We start from the raw sequence: 16580 nt of genomic DNA on the forward strand, positions 1-16580 counted from the left end.
AAGCGACCTCTACAATTCCAAACAAAGTGCCAAGCGAATCTGCAAGAAAATTCTCGTCATATTAACAAAATTAAAAAGCGTACGTATGCTTATATTCTTGTCAATGTTAGTAGAATGGAATACTTTGTAATTCTAGTAGTATTATGAGGTTAAAAGGGGACAAATAGGACTTGGCTGATATCACAATAGTTGTCTCCAGATCCTAAGGTAAGTAATTAATGTGATTTTAATCTGTAATGTTTAACATTGCATTAGTACTAAAACTGGCGCTCATGCCCACGAAATGTGTAAAGCTAAAATTCTACGTCGGATGTTGATCAAAGCTAGTAGTAGCGGTAGTTGTAAGTTAATTATTGCAATTACAAACTATAAATTAAAGTACTTTAAAGTGTATATGAGATTGGGATAAATGGCTCATTTATTATTTGAGTTCATAATGTTTTGTAGTACAATAACTTGTAAGTTACTCAAAATTTCGAATAGAAAGACTTACATTTTCAAAGTAGTATAGTTTTGTAATAAACTTTTCAAATTCCGAGTGAAAATTCGTTGGATATCAGTTTGTTCAGAATTAAGCACAAAGCTGCACAATGGGCTATCTGTGCTCTGCCTACCATGGGCTTCGAAACCCGGGTTTTAGTGATGTGAGTCTGCAGACAAACCGCTGTACCATTTGAGGCTTGGACATCAGTATGAGCACCTTTCTAAAATCTAAATTGCATTTCATTTGGTGTCAATTAAGTCCTAAAACGAAACCGTAAGAGTGTTAGCAAGAGAAATAATACATTTAGCATATTGAGAATAAAATATTAGTTCTTAAAGCTATAGTCTTTGATTGACAATGTGGTATCAAAGAAACTGCTGTTGTGGCATATAACACAACTCATTATGGATATTCATTTGATGCATTCAATTTCACACACACACACACACACACACATATATATACATTCTTTTGGGATCACTGGCCATTAATTGGAAGCCAAAGGGTCTGATATTAATGAAGATGAAAAAATTTCTTAAATTGTTCAGTTACTTATTTTGCTTATGCTTGTGACGTTTTTGGATAAAATACAAATAATTTTCACAATAAAATGTTATTACTTAAATCTCAAATATTTGCGTATTTTATACAAATTTAATATAAAAACATTTTCACCATTTCAGTGTTGATTTGATAAAAATACACATGTACTGGATATACTTTATATATGTATATATTTGTTTTGAATTTCGTGCAAAACTATTCGACGGCTATCTGCGCTAGCCGTCTCTAATTTAGCAGCATAAGACTAGAAGGAAGGCAGCTAGTCATCACCACCCACCGCCACCTCTTGGGCTACTCCTTTACCAACGAATAGTGTGATTTACTGTGACATAATATTGACCCCACGGCTGGGTGGGCGAGCATGTTTGGTGTGACCGGGATTCGAACCCGTGACCCTCGGATTACGAGTCGAACACCTTAACACGCTTGGCCATGTCGGGCCTTATATGTATATATACAGTCATAGACTATAGCAATTTGTAAAACAATTTAAAAATATTTTATCTACCATTGCATTTAACAGCATATAAGGCTACCTGGCATACAACAACTACAGTAGTGGTTGAAATACTATTGATGCAAGTAGTTTGTTAGAACAACAGTTTTTATAATATGAAGTTTGTGAATGCTAACTTAGAAAAGGCATTCACTTCATAACAGCTGTTATACAAGTGTTCATTGTCTGTTCCCTAGTAGGAAAGAGGTTAGTGTTTGAATTTACAATGCTAAAATCAGGGCTTTGATTCCCCTTGGTGGACACAGTAGATGGCCTGATGCTGCTTTGCTATAACAGAACAAACACATTCTGTCTAATGTGTACATAATATTATCCACCATCCATTCACCATATTGTCTGGTTGAAATTATTTATGAATGAAATCATTAGATCATTAATACATGTAATAAACCTTTGAAGTCCAAAGTAGATGTAGTTTTTATTTTAATTAATGCATTCAGAGGGATTTTATGTTTCTAGCTTGTTACATTACATTCTTAAAGTATATTTGCAATTTTTCTTTATTTTGTTTCACACAACTGTTTAAAAGTTATTATATTTTATCAGAATATGTCACTTTTATGACTGAACCTTTTTATATTTATTATTCAGGTAAAATAATTACATTTGGTCAATCTACAATCTCTTAAAGATGAAAAAAAATTATATCTGAGACAGCTCATATCCTTATGTTTTCATTATCAACTTTGAGGGTTGTTTTTAGGAGTCACAAGACAATGGAAAAATTCCATACATATAAAAATTTAGTAATGTGTTCATGTGTTATGTAGCAGTGGTAGTAGATTTATCAAGTGGAAGCTGACGTATGCTCTCCATAGAGAGCCATTGTTTGGGTTTTCTGTACATTAAAACACAGCTGGCTACAGTACAATGTTTTATCTGATTAGACAGGACTTAGTGTACAAACAGTGCTGGTATGCATTTTTTTTTTCTGGTTATAATCAGCTACGTTTTTTGAGTAGTTGTGACACATGCTTTATTACATAGTGGGGTTTAACTACATTGCTTTGGTGATTATGTTGTGAATTTTATTTCCTGAAAAAAGGTAATTATAGCCTTTAGGTGTTGATGATCTTCCTTATCTGGTAAAACATAACTGGAGTAATCATGTTGTATATTTTGTCATTCAGTGAGGTATGAGTTTAGTACATCATGTAGTCATAGAATTTGACTTTGGACCTTTTGAGATGTAAATGCATTGTTTTGTTATCATGAAAATTGTAGTCAAAAATAGTAATATCTAGTTGTTTTCAAACATTTGTTAACTTTTCATAAGTCTATACAATCACTGTTTTCAGAAATTTTTACTCATGAAAAAATCTAAAGGAACTCAACACTAACAGTTTTTATGCCCCTGTAAAAGTGGTTTACGTGCATAACATCAAGGTCATAAAAGCAAGAACTTGTTTATCCTTTTTAATACTACTAAAATACTAGGGTATAAACATTTGATAATTTTTTAGATTTTATAATGTCATTAAAACTTTTAATTACTTTTCCGTTATCTACAATTTTTACCCTCTTGTAAATTACAAAAACACAATGTGCTCTTTACCTTTGAAGGATTTTCAAAATGACAGGGTTTATAATTTTGTTGTTTTCTGACAATAATTATATTTGCTCAGGCTGCAAGCTAAGAAGTGATGTACTAAATTAATTTTAGTTCTCCTATATTGTGTTCATGAAGAACACTTGATTATGAGTTCTAATAAAAATTGCTAGGTTTATCAGCAGCTTTATTTAAAACCTCCATATACCTACCTTGTAGCTTAATAATGGAAAATGTCACTACCACAGCAGCTTCTTGGATATAAAATATGGCAATTGTCAGTCAGGTCTTCAAAGAAATCTATGCAGTCTTGATAACATTCTGTAAGCCCTGACATAATGTGATTGGGATTAACTTGTTGCCACTTGCTGGTAATATCAGCAGCAGGTTACCAAAGAGATGTATTGTTCTTAGTATAAATATACAGTAAATGCCATTGAAATAATGTGCTTTATGTAATTTCAGATTACTGTACCTATTTGAGCAGCTGTTTTATACAGGTGAAATTCTAATGCAGGGTTAAGAATGTAAAAGAACAGACCAACATTTACTATTATGTAGTATATATCGCTGCAAATCTACAGTATGACTTAAATGAGTCTTACATATTATAAATGATCGAGTCTGATTGTAAGCACTTGCCTGTAATGGCAAATTCATTGCTTCTGACTTTAACCCTCTGTTTTTTAAAAATATTTCTTGAGATGTCTCTGAACCAAATAGTTTAGAAATAGAAGATATTTTATTTTTACCTAAAAACATTGGACGAATTTTTATTTCTTAAAAAGTTATAGAAATTGCTATTTAAGAGATGTTTTCTTGTAGGAAAGACAAATAGAAAGTTCACTAACATAAGTTTCAGTACTAAATGATGAAGAGAAAAAAACAAACAAACATGGAAATCAGTAACATATTGTAATGATGTAAGGAAAACACTAGGTAAAAAAATGAAGTAAAGAAAAAACAAAATATAGGAGTTTGAGAGTGTTTACAATAGGATAACTTTTTTGTTTAATTTTAAAAGTATAATAAAGAGAACAGACTACTAAAATTCATTATTGTACTGATAAATTGGAATAGCTGATGCAGCTCACTTACCATTTCAAACAATACAATGTTCCTCTTCTACAAGATGGTTGGTGTTTAACCTTCCAGTCCTCTTTACTTCAAGATTGATATTTGTAATGCTAAATATTTAGCTCTTCAAAGTAGTGCATCTTTCTTCTTGATCATTTAGTAAAAGTGTGAATAAAGAAAGTAGGCTCATATCAAGAATTTCAACTTACATTCTTTGTCCAGTGAATAAGGTCACCTCATTACCTTTGTTCACTGACAGCAATGGTCATCAGACATTTTCAGTCATTATCATACTTGGTCAACCAGGAATATTTTAGTTGTAACCCAGTTAACCTGGATTCTATATACAATACTAAAACATACCTAGGAGTGGAAGAGAACAGAGGATAAAACAACTAAAATAAGGCACAGTTAATAAATTTCTGGACCTCATATTGCATTCAAGACATTGTAAAAATCAAGTAAGTAAGATTGAGGCATAATTGTTAGTGTTCCTAAGGTCTTCTAGACAATATATGTTAGTTAATCATAAGGAAAACAAGATTTTAGGTTGCATGCAGGGAAATGCTGAGTAAAGAAGAGTAAGAAGTGATCTTATGAAAGCTTATAAGATTATCTGGGAGAATTGATAGGATAAAAGCTTCTAATTTCTTTGTGATTATTATTATATAGACAATAGGATGAGTGGACACATGTTCAATTACATGAGCATGACTTTGATGCCTTTGTAGAATGTTTTTAAATAGCTGTTACATGAAGTACTATGTATACCTCATGAATACATTTTCTATATACAGGGTGGCCCGTAAGTCCCTACCCATCCATATGTTATTATGTTATATTCAATTACGCATGTATTATAAATTTTTTTTTTTTTCAGAGAAATATGGCTGATGTAAGCTCATTTACACTTGAAAATGTGTCACAGAACATGGTTTCACATAATATTATGCAGCGAGAATGAGTGACAGCACAGAGATATACTGGACACATAAGATGTATGGATGGGTAGGGACTTACAGGCCACCCTGTAGAGTGAGACAAATACTATCTATTTGTATTATATTTGATACCTTATGTAATGTTTTAATTGGAATTGTTTCTTTTAACCTACCATATGGTCCTTAGCCTAATTATTTTTGTATGCATGAACACTGCATGCAAAATCTTCTGGTAAATGGCTTTGTTAGATTGTGGTTTTCATTATACATGAGTCATGGTGCACTAATTGATAGTTCAGACATTTAACCAGTTTCATGTTAGTGGTTAACACACAAAATGTTGCTTTCCCTTGGATATTGTAAATGGAGAACTTGTATAGATTTACCTGTTTCAGCATGGGTCTGTTTGACTGCTCACATGACATCTTTGTCTTTACTCACTTACACTTTTGATACTAATGACTTTTAATGAAGTATACATATTTTTAAAACAAATGACAGACTTTCAGTGAATGTTATAAGTGTTTCACATTAAAAAAAATATTTTTAGTGAAGTGTTTTTAATAAAGTAAAAAACAATTTTTCTGTGAATATATTGAGTACTTTTGTCACTAATTTCTGTGGAAAGTAATTTACATCTTGAGACTAAAAATAACTCTCATCTAAAAATGTCAAATTTTATTTGCTCTGTCTTATATACAATTATTTGTTTTTAGTAAAACTTTATATTTTATGTTATTTTCTTCATACAATGTTGGTCAATTTGACCTACCTCCTGACCACCAAAAATTAGAAAACAAGAAAAATTGTGATAATTAAAGGAAGTTGTCTACCTTCTAATATTATTATTGAATGCTCATGCAGAACTTGTTTACATGTAATACTTTTGTGGTGATTGTGTATAAAGATATCTACTTTGTTAGCCCTTTGACATACTGTTGCTTAAGGTGTGCATGTCACAATGTTTTACAGAGTTACGTTTAAAATTTAAATCAAAGACTTTATTGTCAATATACACAGATAAATTTGGTATAAAAACATAGTTTGTGAACACAATTTTAATATTGTATTTTTTTAAAGTTCTTTTTCTTAAAAATAAATAATTATAAAATCCTAAATTTTTCCTGGTATTAGAATTGTTACATTTGATCTCTAAGTTCTTCCTCTTCTCTAATTTATTGAACACCCCTCCAAGAAATAAGAAATGCCACATAGACTTCTAATTATAATATAGACAAAGTATACTTTTTATATCTCCCATTGTTATTTTCCTACAAACCACAAACTGGATAATCAGACCCACCTATCGCATTCCATCTTTCACAAATACCAATAGTTCTCTTTAATGTTTTATACAATATTATTGATACCCAATAGAAAGCTAAAGTTTTAATCTATCTAATGATGAAGTTTGTTGTTTTCTTTACACAGCACTATCTATTTTGTCGTTTGAAATTGTAGAGCTCAACTGAATTTCATTGAGGATATTATTATACAGTTAGAAAGCCAGAAAATTATGATAATTATAGGACAGTGTTTTCTGTGTGTTATTAGTCTGTGTTCTTATTTGCATTAATTGTTGTATCAATACCATTAATACGTAAAAAATATAACGTTTTATGACAAATAAAATAAAAAATGAAGAAAAGACCAAGACATGTACTTTATTGCATGTTTTTTAATGTTCTTTCTTTATTATTATAACTGTAAGTAAAATGTAAAAATAGAAACTTGTAAGATAAAGTAAAGAATAAAAGAAATTCTTCTTAACAGAGTATGTTTGTGAGCAGCTCATGTATATATAACATATATTTATATAATTTGATATGTTAATGTTCATTGCATATCTGTTCAGGGATTTACAACTTGTGTGGTATAATTATTAGTTACACAACATTCAAGGTACAATAAACAATAAAATATAAGCATCTCTGTACTGTTACAAGCTATAAGGTATTTAAAATAAACAGTTCTAGTATTTTGTTATAACTTTATATCATTCTAGAATGAAAAAGGGTAATTTTTATTTATTTCATAATTTTATATGGTGGTAACAAGGTAAGTTTAAGTTCACCAACCCAGTATATGTTATGGTAGATAAAACAAGAAAAACATTGCAAAGTTTTTCTGAAAAAAAAAAAGTTACATATATTTAGAAAAATTTAGTGATTATGCAAATAAAGTTTTAAAAGTTTTAGGTAAAGAAAATTATTTTTATTTTGACATGAAAATCACTTTACATTTGCACCATTCACCCACCATCTTACTCCTTATATTTATGGACAAAGTTTTAATGAAATTTCTCAACTGAAAATTTTAATTGTGTTTGTTTGCAAAATACTTGCTTACTGTATACCAAGTTTTTTGAAATTGCATTAGGTACTATCATTGTTATGGTGCATATACATTCATAGTTACATGGTTGTTACAAGCTTATGGTAAATACACAAAACCAGTTATGGAAGTGTTAATTTAAGTGTCTGCTTTATAACTTTTGTATCATTATTTTCCTGTAAGCCTCTAAAATATGGCAACAAACTTTTATTATAAGAGATTTTATTTTAGTATTTCTACTTCTTATTAAGCAGAAACAATACATTTAAAATTTCTGTTGTTGTGTCATGGCTTAAGGTGTATCTACCTTTGTAGTTTTAGCTGTTTTATTTATTTCTGATGAATTTCAATTGAGCTTTCTAATTTTTCACAGAATTTTTTTTATTCATTTACAGCTATCATCAGAATTACCATACCTTTGTGAATATTTAAAATAAATTTATTTCACAATTAAAGGAAGAGACCCAATAAGAATCCATTGTATTTATTAATGTCCACTAGGTGGCAGCTGTCTTGTTCCAGATAAATTGAAAAAAATTATGTCAAATACTTAGTGAGCTTCTTTTTAAGTTAAATCTGGAAAAAAATGTTGTGTACATATAATGTTTAAGAGACACACAAAAACTGGTGACAAAAGAAAATTAAAAACTAATTCTGAGGGTAGTTTTAATGTAGTTATTTTATTCAGTAAAACTTTTAATTCACTGTTTGATAACATTTCCTCCATGCAAGAATGTGTCTCTGTATATATAATCCATGACTAAACATTAAAACAAAAGTAAAATGATAAACTTTAAAACAGTAGGTCTTAATGAACTAAAAGTTTGTATTTCTGTTCAATCTGAAACTAGAAGTTATTATGAACCTGTTTACATTAGGTAATCTGACTTACCCTGTTATCACATTTATAGTTTTACATTTATTTCAAGAACAGCACTGCTACTGACAGTTTCAAAAATATGTATAATTTTCCAAAATACATTTGAAGGGTGACCTTTTGAAAGTGCTCGGGTTATAGGGTTTTTTGTCACTTTATATAGCTTTAAGCATTTATATTACTGTTCTATATATTGATATATAGAAAATTGTATATTTTATAAATTGAAATATACGAAGTTACTGTGTAGAGGAATCTGGTCAGAGGGTAAGTGTATAAAACCCATGAGACTATGGGAGAAGTCCTACTGGTCAAGAAGCATCCAGTAAAGGAAAATCATGTGCATTTGACCAAAGGATTCCTGAAAGAGATAAAACCTCTCACACAGAGAGAGAAGAAGGTAAAGCCTTCCTGACCTCCCATTCTACTGGGGGTAGTAAAGAACTTCTCCAACTTTATGAGAAACCCAACTCAAGCAGCTTCTTGAAGGAGTTTGTTTGTTTGCCTTGAAGTTAAGCAAAAACTACACAGTTGTCTACCTGTACTTTGCCCACCAGTTATTAAAACCCAGTTTCTAGTGTTATAAGTCTACAGACATACAGCTGTGGTACTGGGGGACTCTTGAAGAAATAAATGAATGTGGGTTGCTGACTTGGCCCAAAAAGTGAGTTGTAGCAGCCAGTTGACCATGTAATTGTGAGTCTGAAGGCTAAGTTAGTGAAAATGGCATGCAAAAGATCATACTTCTTGGCAAAATATGAACTGAGCTGAAGAAAGACCAAATGGCAGTGCCCAGAACTGTAAGACAGTACTATTGTGGATGAACCAAAAAAAAGGATGTCACAATGAGGCAACTGAGATGTGAAGATAGGTGGCCAACAAACTGAACTTGGTCATTCAAAGTTCTGAGGAAAAAACTTACTAAAATGAAAGGTAGAATTCCATGGTGAAGTGAGGTTTCTCCAGATAGGTATATAGTCAAAACACATCTTTAATGAGTTTCCAATATTCCATATTTTTGGATAAAACAAATAAATATGAGAGTAAAATCCCAGTTGAGTTGGCATAGAGGATCTTGAACAAACTCAACAAAACAAATGGATGAGATACAATCCTGAGGAGGAAGGAAAGAGATTTGGGAAGTCATGAAGGGTAGCCAAAAAGACACATAAGTAAACATACTAAGAGAAAGTATTCAATACTAACGAGTGAACCTAACATAGGAACTTTTAGTATTTACAAAGTAAATAAAAGTAATAAATCTGGAAATATACAAAATTTTAATGTAAAATATAAAACAAAAAATAAGGTGCAAAATCAATAAAGGAAAGCCGGAGATAAAAGACCCTTCAGTATGAAATATAGAAGTCCATCCAAATAACCTACAACTCAAAGGACATAAAATCAAATCAATTTCAAAACCATGGGAGAAAAAGGCACCCAGTTAATAATAACAGTTTTCACATAAATCTATTCCCAAATTAGATGTGACTAGTAGTAAAAAATAATAATTGATCTTTAAATGTAAATTTAAACACAAGTAACCTAGATGGTGTAACAAATTTACCATTATACATTTATTTTAATAACTTGTGTTTATTATAGTACAGTGTTTTTTATGCATGTGAAATTATTCATTGTTCACTAAGATATTCTTGTTGTAGCAGTCATCAAGTCCTTTTTCACTCAACTTTTGTCAGTCATCTGTGTTGACAAATGCAGGCTAATTGAGTTCTTTAAATTGGGCTTCTATATTCAAGGATACCAGCTCAGTCATGAATGCCTGTTCTTTTCCCATGTCTTTATTATTATTACATGCAATTTTCAGCTGTACTACACTGGTCTCGTGACTGTTTAAGAGCTTGTCAGTCATCAAAAACACTTTGAAGTAGAGCTAAAACAGTACTTGAACACTGATTTTATGAGCCTCTATGGTTCTTTTGTGGTGATTGCCATTAAAAATCTGAGTCACTGTCACACTACTTATAATTTTGTCACCCTGGCATTTCAATTAGACCTTGATATTAACACTTTTCTCTGTCTTTATTATATGTTTTATAGGGGAATTTTACAAGGATTACTTGACATGTATTCTCAAGACGGCTGGTAAGGGTATTGAAACTTTATTTAAAATAAAGTACAGAACAATGTTTTGACCTTCTCGGGCCATTTTCATGTTAACAAAGAGAGTTTGCAACTACACTAGAAATATTATTCTGTACTTTATTTTAACAAAAGTGTTAATACCTATACCAGCTGTCTTGAGAATACATTTTTACTTCAAGTGGGTTTCTCATCATCATGAATTACTTGATATGACCCTTAGATTATCTGTAATAAGAAAGCCTAATGTTACTTGATCACTGAATCAATTTTTAAATAATTTAATAACAAATACTACATTCTGTAAGAATCATTTTACTATAGATAAAACTTTTATTGACAGGGAAATAATGCTAGCAGCAAATCTTGTCAATAAAACCAGTGTTCTCAGGGATGCATTAAACAAATGTCATATTTGACATGTCTGGTTAGTAAAGCTTAACAAATCAGTATTTCATTATGTGTGTGACAGGTTCTTATCCATAAATTGTGGTGACATATATGTCGATGTTAATTGTTATTTCTCATTTCCATGCAAATGGTCCAAAATAGCTGCAAATGGTACAACTTTGAATTTCAAAATGGATGCCCTGAACATTAATAGAAAATCTGGCAGTAATTATATTGTGAATCAGTGTGCCATTTGTATAATTTTTAGATATTGTTGCCAAGAATCTAGCCAGAAAAAATATCAAACCTAGAATTTGCCACATCAGCAAGAAATTATAAAATTTTGTTTGATATAAAAATGAGTTGTTTTCCAGTTAATGTTTCATTGCAATTTTTCAAAATTTACAGTAAAGTAGTTATGGATGTAATCAGTTTGGTTCTGCCTGAATGTGGATTAGGTTATAGTGAACATTTATTCTATGATAAGTATTAGATAATGATTAGCCAAAATGTATTCAGTTTTATTCTCAGATGAATTTTCTCAACATTATGAAATAATTATTTGTGTGTCTGAACCAGCTTTACATTTGGAAAAAAAACTGTATTAATAAAAGGAAAATAACATGCCTGAAAGGATGATCCCAGTTCTCTAATAAAAGCCAGCAGAACAAAGTTAAGCAAATAAGGGTTGATAACAGAAAACAAAGGAGCTCAAGTTGTCTACAAGTTCTGTAAACAAGGCTGTATTATTTATGAAACTTTTATAAAATTATGAGAAAATTCATCTGAGAAATTCACGCTTTGTGCTTAATTCTAAACAAAGAAATGGTTATTGTTAACTTTAACTTCAAAAACTGATTTGAAATATTTAATTTAGAATGTCAAATCAGTTTTTGAAGTTAAAGTTAACAATAACCATTTCTTTGTTTAGAATTAAGCACAAAGCTACACATTGGGCTGTTTTTGTTATGCCCACCACAGGTATCAAAACCCAGTTTTTAGCAGTGTGAGTTCACAGACATACTGCAGTGCCATTGAGGTGCATTAGCAATAGTAAATTGTATCTGAATTTAAATACACACACTTTAAGTTTTCAAGATAATAAAATTATTGCAATCCACATTTACAATGCCTGCATATAGAGTATCTTATCAACTATAGCCTCAACTGCTGGTTCAAACAAAGATATTGCCATTTCTTCTGAGCAGCCTGTGTCTTTTTGCCAAGCCACCTGTGACAGGACAAGACTGTAATGCTTGGTCTGTGAACATATTGTGCATCAACAGTATAACAATAGATAAACCACATCCAGCATTTCTCCTGGTGTTAAAAATGGTTCTTATAATATAAACACCAAACCAAGCTATTATTTACACCTGAAAAGATAATTACAAGAATTTTAAAAACAAAACACTCGTCTCAACTCGAGGCTTTCTTATGCAGATAAGTTTGTTTCAAAATGCATTTGAAAATGAAAAATAATTACCATAGTTTGGTGACAATTGGAAAAGCATATGCTCTGAATAAAAGGAAGGATATTCTGTTATCAGATTACACACACAGAAGCTGATCTACAAATACATAGTTATATACAATATTTATTGTTCACCCACAATATTAGTTTATAATAAGGTTAACAGAATTTTTGGAAGCAACTGGTGCATTATAATAGTTACGAAAAATAGCAGTATTTTTTCAAATTTTTCAGTTTAATTTATATAACTTTGGTGCACTTTGCATGTGGTCCAGTATATTAATTCACTAAGATTGTATATATTAGTTCATTAATTTGACTTTACTACTACATTCCATTTACACATATGTATGTAAATAAGTTACAAACTGCATCACAATACAAATAAATGAATTAGTGGAAAATCTCACTTATTTTATACTATATTATTATGGGAAATCGAACATTGAACAGATAGCCCATTCTATGTCTTTGTGCTGAAAGAAACATTTATTATATATATAAAAGTAACTTAAAAGTATTTGTTATACCATCACCATGATTACATACACAATCTAAAACTCTGTCTGTAAGAAGAATAATAAGCTTTGGAAATTAAAATTGTAACAGATAGAAGATATGGAAGCAGGCTTAAATGTGACGAGAGAGTTGTATGATTGAATGGACTCATACAGTGTACCAGTTCCACCTGAGGATATTGGTGGATATTCAGTAAGGTTGAATATTGCTTGTCTTATAAACCTCAATGTGTACTTTTATAAAACGCTGTATTAGCACATTAGTTAAGTTGATGCCTTTATTTTAAGCTCAGTATGCAATTTGATAAGACACCATACTGATACATTCAGTTAAATACTGATTAACCTTAACCTCAGTATTTATTTTATGAAGTTTCATGTCAGTATCTTAATGAAATTGTTACAATTTTCCACTGGGATATGAATAAATTAGTAAAAGACTGTTATATCTATATCTAAAGAAAATCTGCACTTTGAAGTCTCATGTTTATAGAGGTGTTACAATATTATCTTTTATTTATAACAGAAATACTGTATTGTATCTTATGAAAAAATTGTGTGATATTGATTTTGATTATCATCAAGCATTAACTGTGATCTAATTTTTGAAAATAAAGTTTTAATTTCTATACATCTGACTTAAAGGATCTGTGTTGAATGAAGCAATTCCATCAGAGAAGTAGGAGCCTAATACATGAGTCTCTCACATTAATATGCATACCACCACTTCTGAATTCTGACAAAGCTTTGCTTGAGTATTCTAGGCTGAAAAGAAAAAGGATAACTTGTATAATTTACATTTGCTTTGTCTTCAAACTGACTGTGATCTCTTGACATCTGAAATTGTACATAATAATTGAAACTGCATTTTTTAATATATGACTTTAAGAAAACAAAATAAAAGAAAAGGAGAAAATCTTATGTTGATAACCTTAAAACGTTTTTGTCCCAGTGAAGAGAGCATTCATGCGAGAATAGAAATAAGGTTAGAAAGAGCAATGCTGAGTATGTTAAACAAACCTTAACCATTCATCCAGCCAAAAAGAAGTATGTCACTTGAGCCAGATGGAAGAAAAACTATATCAAAGATAACAGCAAAAGCTCGGAAATGTTGAGAGATAGTAATGAAAAAAGTTACAAGAAGGATAGGCCTAGAGCCCAGTCACTCTTGAGACTTAGTACAAAAAATGCTACAAGACAAATATAAAAAGTTTCAAATAAAAATATTAGGAGGTAGAAATGGGATCACCAATAAAGTAAGGGAACAAATTAGGAATGAATAATATTTCAGTACTTGGTGGTTCTTGACATGGTGCAACATAAAAAAGTTGGCATGGTCATTGTTCTGCTTATTCTTTGTGTTTTACTGTGAACTTTAATCCAACTATAGATATGAGTTGGGTTTTATTAGTGACTAATTCTATCTAAATAAATGTCAAAAAAATTCAAAGGAAAAAATTAGGAAGTAGGAATAGAGCACAAAAAATAAGGAAACAAGGCATCACTTTTAAAATTATTGCTTTTAACACTTTTCTTATGAAAATTAAATAATCATTAATTGTTAAATCACTAAGTTAGTTAAATAACAACTCTTAAACTAAACAATCTTGTATATCCAATGTATTTACTTGATTTTTAATGCTGTGTCCTGTAACAGGAGACTGCCTCATTGGAGCAATAATTATTTTACAATGTAAGAATACTCAATCTGTATGGTAAGTAAAAAGAAACAACCAAAAATAAAAGAAAGCATAATTGAAAACTATATGTTATCCTTTAGAGTAAAATTTGTTATTTCAGGACTGATGTGTGTTTGTAATCTAACTTAGGATGTTGTTCATGTTTTTTTATAGGCTTCAGGTGGTTTGCTCTGTCACTTGCAGAAAACTCTCAAACATGAATCATCAGAAAGACAGACATGTATAACAAATTTGAACACATCACTTGTTAAGGATATTGATGAACTTAAGCAAAAGGTGAAAGAGTTAAAAAGAGATGTTGAGATAAGAAGGGTCAGGCATTGTTACAAACTTGTGCATGCTCTACACAGTATGGCTAGTGGTGCACCATAAGCGACAGTCAATTCCTATTACTTTGGTGTAGCCCAAAAGTTAGAAATGAATGCTGTTGACTAGCTGCTTTCTCTCTGGTCTTTCAATTTAAACATTAGAGATAGTTAGTGCAGATCATCATTTTGTGGCTTTGCATGGATATCTGAAATAAAAAAACAACAGGAGAAATAAATTTTACAAATGTTTTTACTTACTAAGACAAGTCAAAAGTAAATATATGTGTACAGAAAGTCTTTTCAATTCTCTTAGTATTATCTTGTGTGAAGGTAAACATCAAAAATATTCTCGAGGTTTGTCAGTTCTATTTGCTTGATGAACAGAAAGTACTAAAACAATATACATAGTTAAACAGATATCAAGCACAAACATTCATCTTTCCATCACAGTAAGGGCTGTTCTCCTCTTACATGTTATGTGACTGCTTTTATACTGTTATATGTCCTTAGTCTAATGAGCATGCTTTGGATGATACAAATGTTATTATTACAATGAACAAAATGTCACTTTTTAAAATTTTTTATTGATTAACCCAGAATATGGCATTCAAATTCACACATTCTTCATGTCATATGTTGTAGAACTCAAGATGATTTTTAATGTAAAAATGTCTGTTTTTAATTATTAGGTTTCAAAAATGAAATATTATGGCTATAATATCATCAAACACCTTCTTGGTGTTTCTTATATTATATATCAATCGTATTCATAATATCTCTATCTGTGTCAAAGGGAAAGAGTGGAAGTGTGTGTGTTGGGTGCCTAAAGATAGATTTATGTTTGTATGTGTGATAGTTTTGGAAATGTAAGAGTTACTGACAAAATAAGTTCTTGAAGTATTATAATTTTTGTGGAATGTATGTATTTTAGGAGTCATTTCTTATGGACGTGAACTCTGATCCACAGAAAGTTACAGACTTACTTTCTTCCTTGGCTGTGAGGTTAGAACAGATAACAGGACAGGCATCCCAATGTAAACAATACCAAAGAGATCTTCAGGTTCCAAATTTTAGAGAAGAGAATGCTCACAGTTATAGTAAAAATGGTAGTAATGAAAATGTTGCATTATAAAAACTTGAATAAAAGTGTCCACACACGAATTTGAATGTTTTAGTTTCTAGAATCAGACACTTTGATATTTTAATTTCTCAGAGAAACATTAAGCATTACAACATAGCATAAGAAATATCAATCTTACAGTTGTTTGGTGTGTGTGTGAGTTGTGATAGTTCATGTGTGGTTAATCAGCTGCACAAGTATTGGTATTTCTGCTTAGTCCATTGTATCTTAGAATTGAAGCTTTATAGCCTGTATTCTCATATTTATTCATACAATACATTACTATTTTTACAGCATCATTTATCAAATTTGGGTAAACACTCAACAAACCAGCAAATATGATTTTCTTTCTTCTCATCTCCACCATGTTTACATTATTCTTTATTATTGGTGTGTTAATGTTAACTTATTCATAACAAAATGTATATCACCATGAAATCTAAAGTTGGGTATGGTTTACATAAACAGCACAACCACTATTCCCTGCTTGTAATGTGTTTCATCATTATTAGCTTTTTATTTGTGCACTGATGTGGCTTAACAGCAATGGTTAGTGTGGAACAAGAGAGGTATAAGAAAATAACAAATAGCAAGAGGTGCAGCATATACCAGGTTATCTGATAA

General features: G+C 30.6%; 2 long non-coding RNA genes across 18 annotated transcripts in view; one reads left to right on the forward strand and one right to left on the reverse strand.

Annotated features, from left to right (window-relative positions):
* Positions 1-16580, forward strand: part of LOC143249068 (uncharacterized) — a 59204-nt gene continuing 42624 nt past the window's right edge. Inside the window, exon 1 of the long non-coding RNA XR_013027499.1 lies at positions 1-207. This is a non-coding gene — a long non-coding RNA (uncharacterized LOC143249068). The remainder of the gene's footprint in view (positions 208-16580) is intronic.
* The window catches only part of LOC143249062 (uncharacterized), a 241299-nt gene continuing 238019 nt past the window's right edge, over positions 13301-16580 (reverse strand). For 16 of the 17 annotated variants that reach the window (XR_013027453.1, XR_013027452.1, XR_013027436.1 and 13 more), the window contains one exon: positions 13301-15042. This is a non-coding gene — a long non-coding RNA (uncharacterized LOC143249062). The remainder of the gene's footprint in view (positions 15043-16580) is intronic. The other variant, XR_013027444.1, reaches the window with a different exon arrangement.

The sequence above is a fragment of the Tachypleus tridentatus genome, chromosome 4 (assembly GCF_004210375.1).
Source record: "Tachypleus tridentatus isolate NWPU-2018 chromosome 4, ASM421037v1, whole genome shotgun sequence".
Classification (NCBI taxonomy): Eukaryota; Metazoa; Arthropoda; class Merostomata; order Xiphosura; family Limulidae; genus Tachypleus; species Tachypleus tridentatus.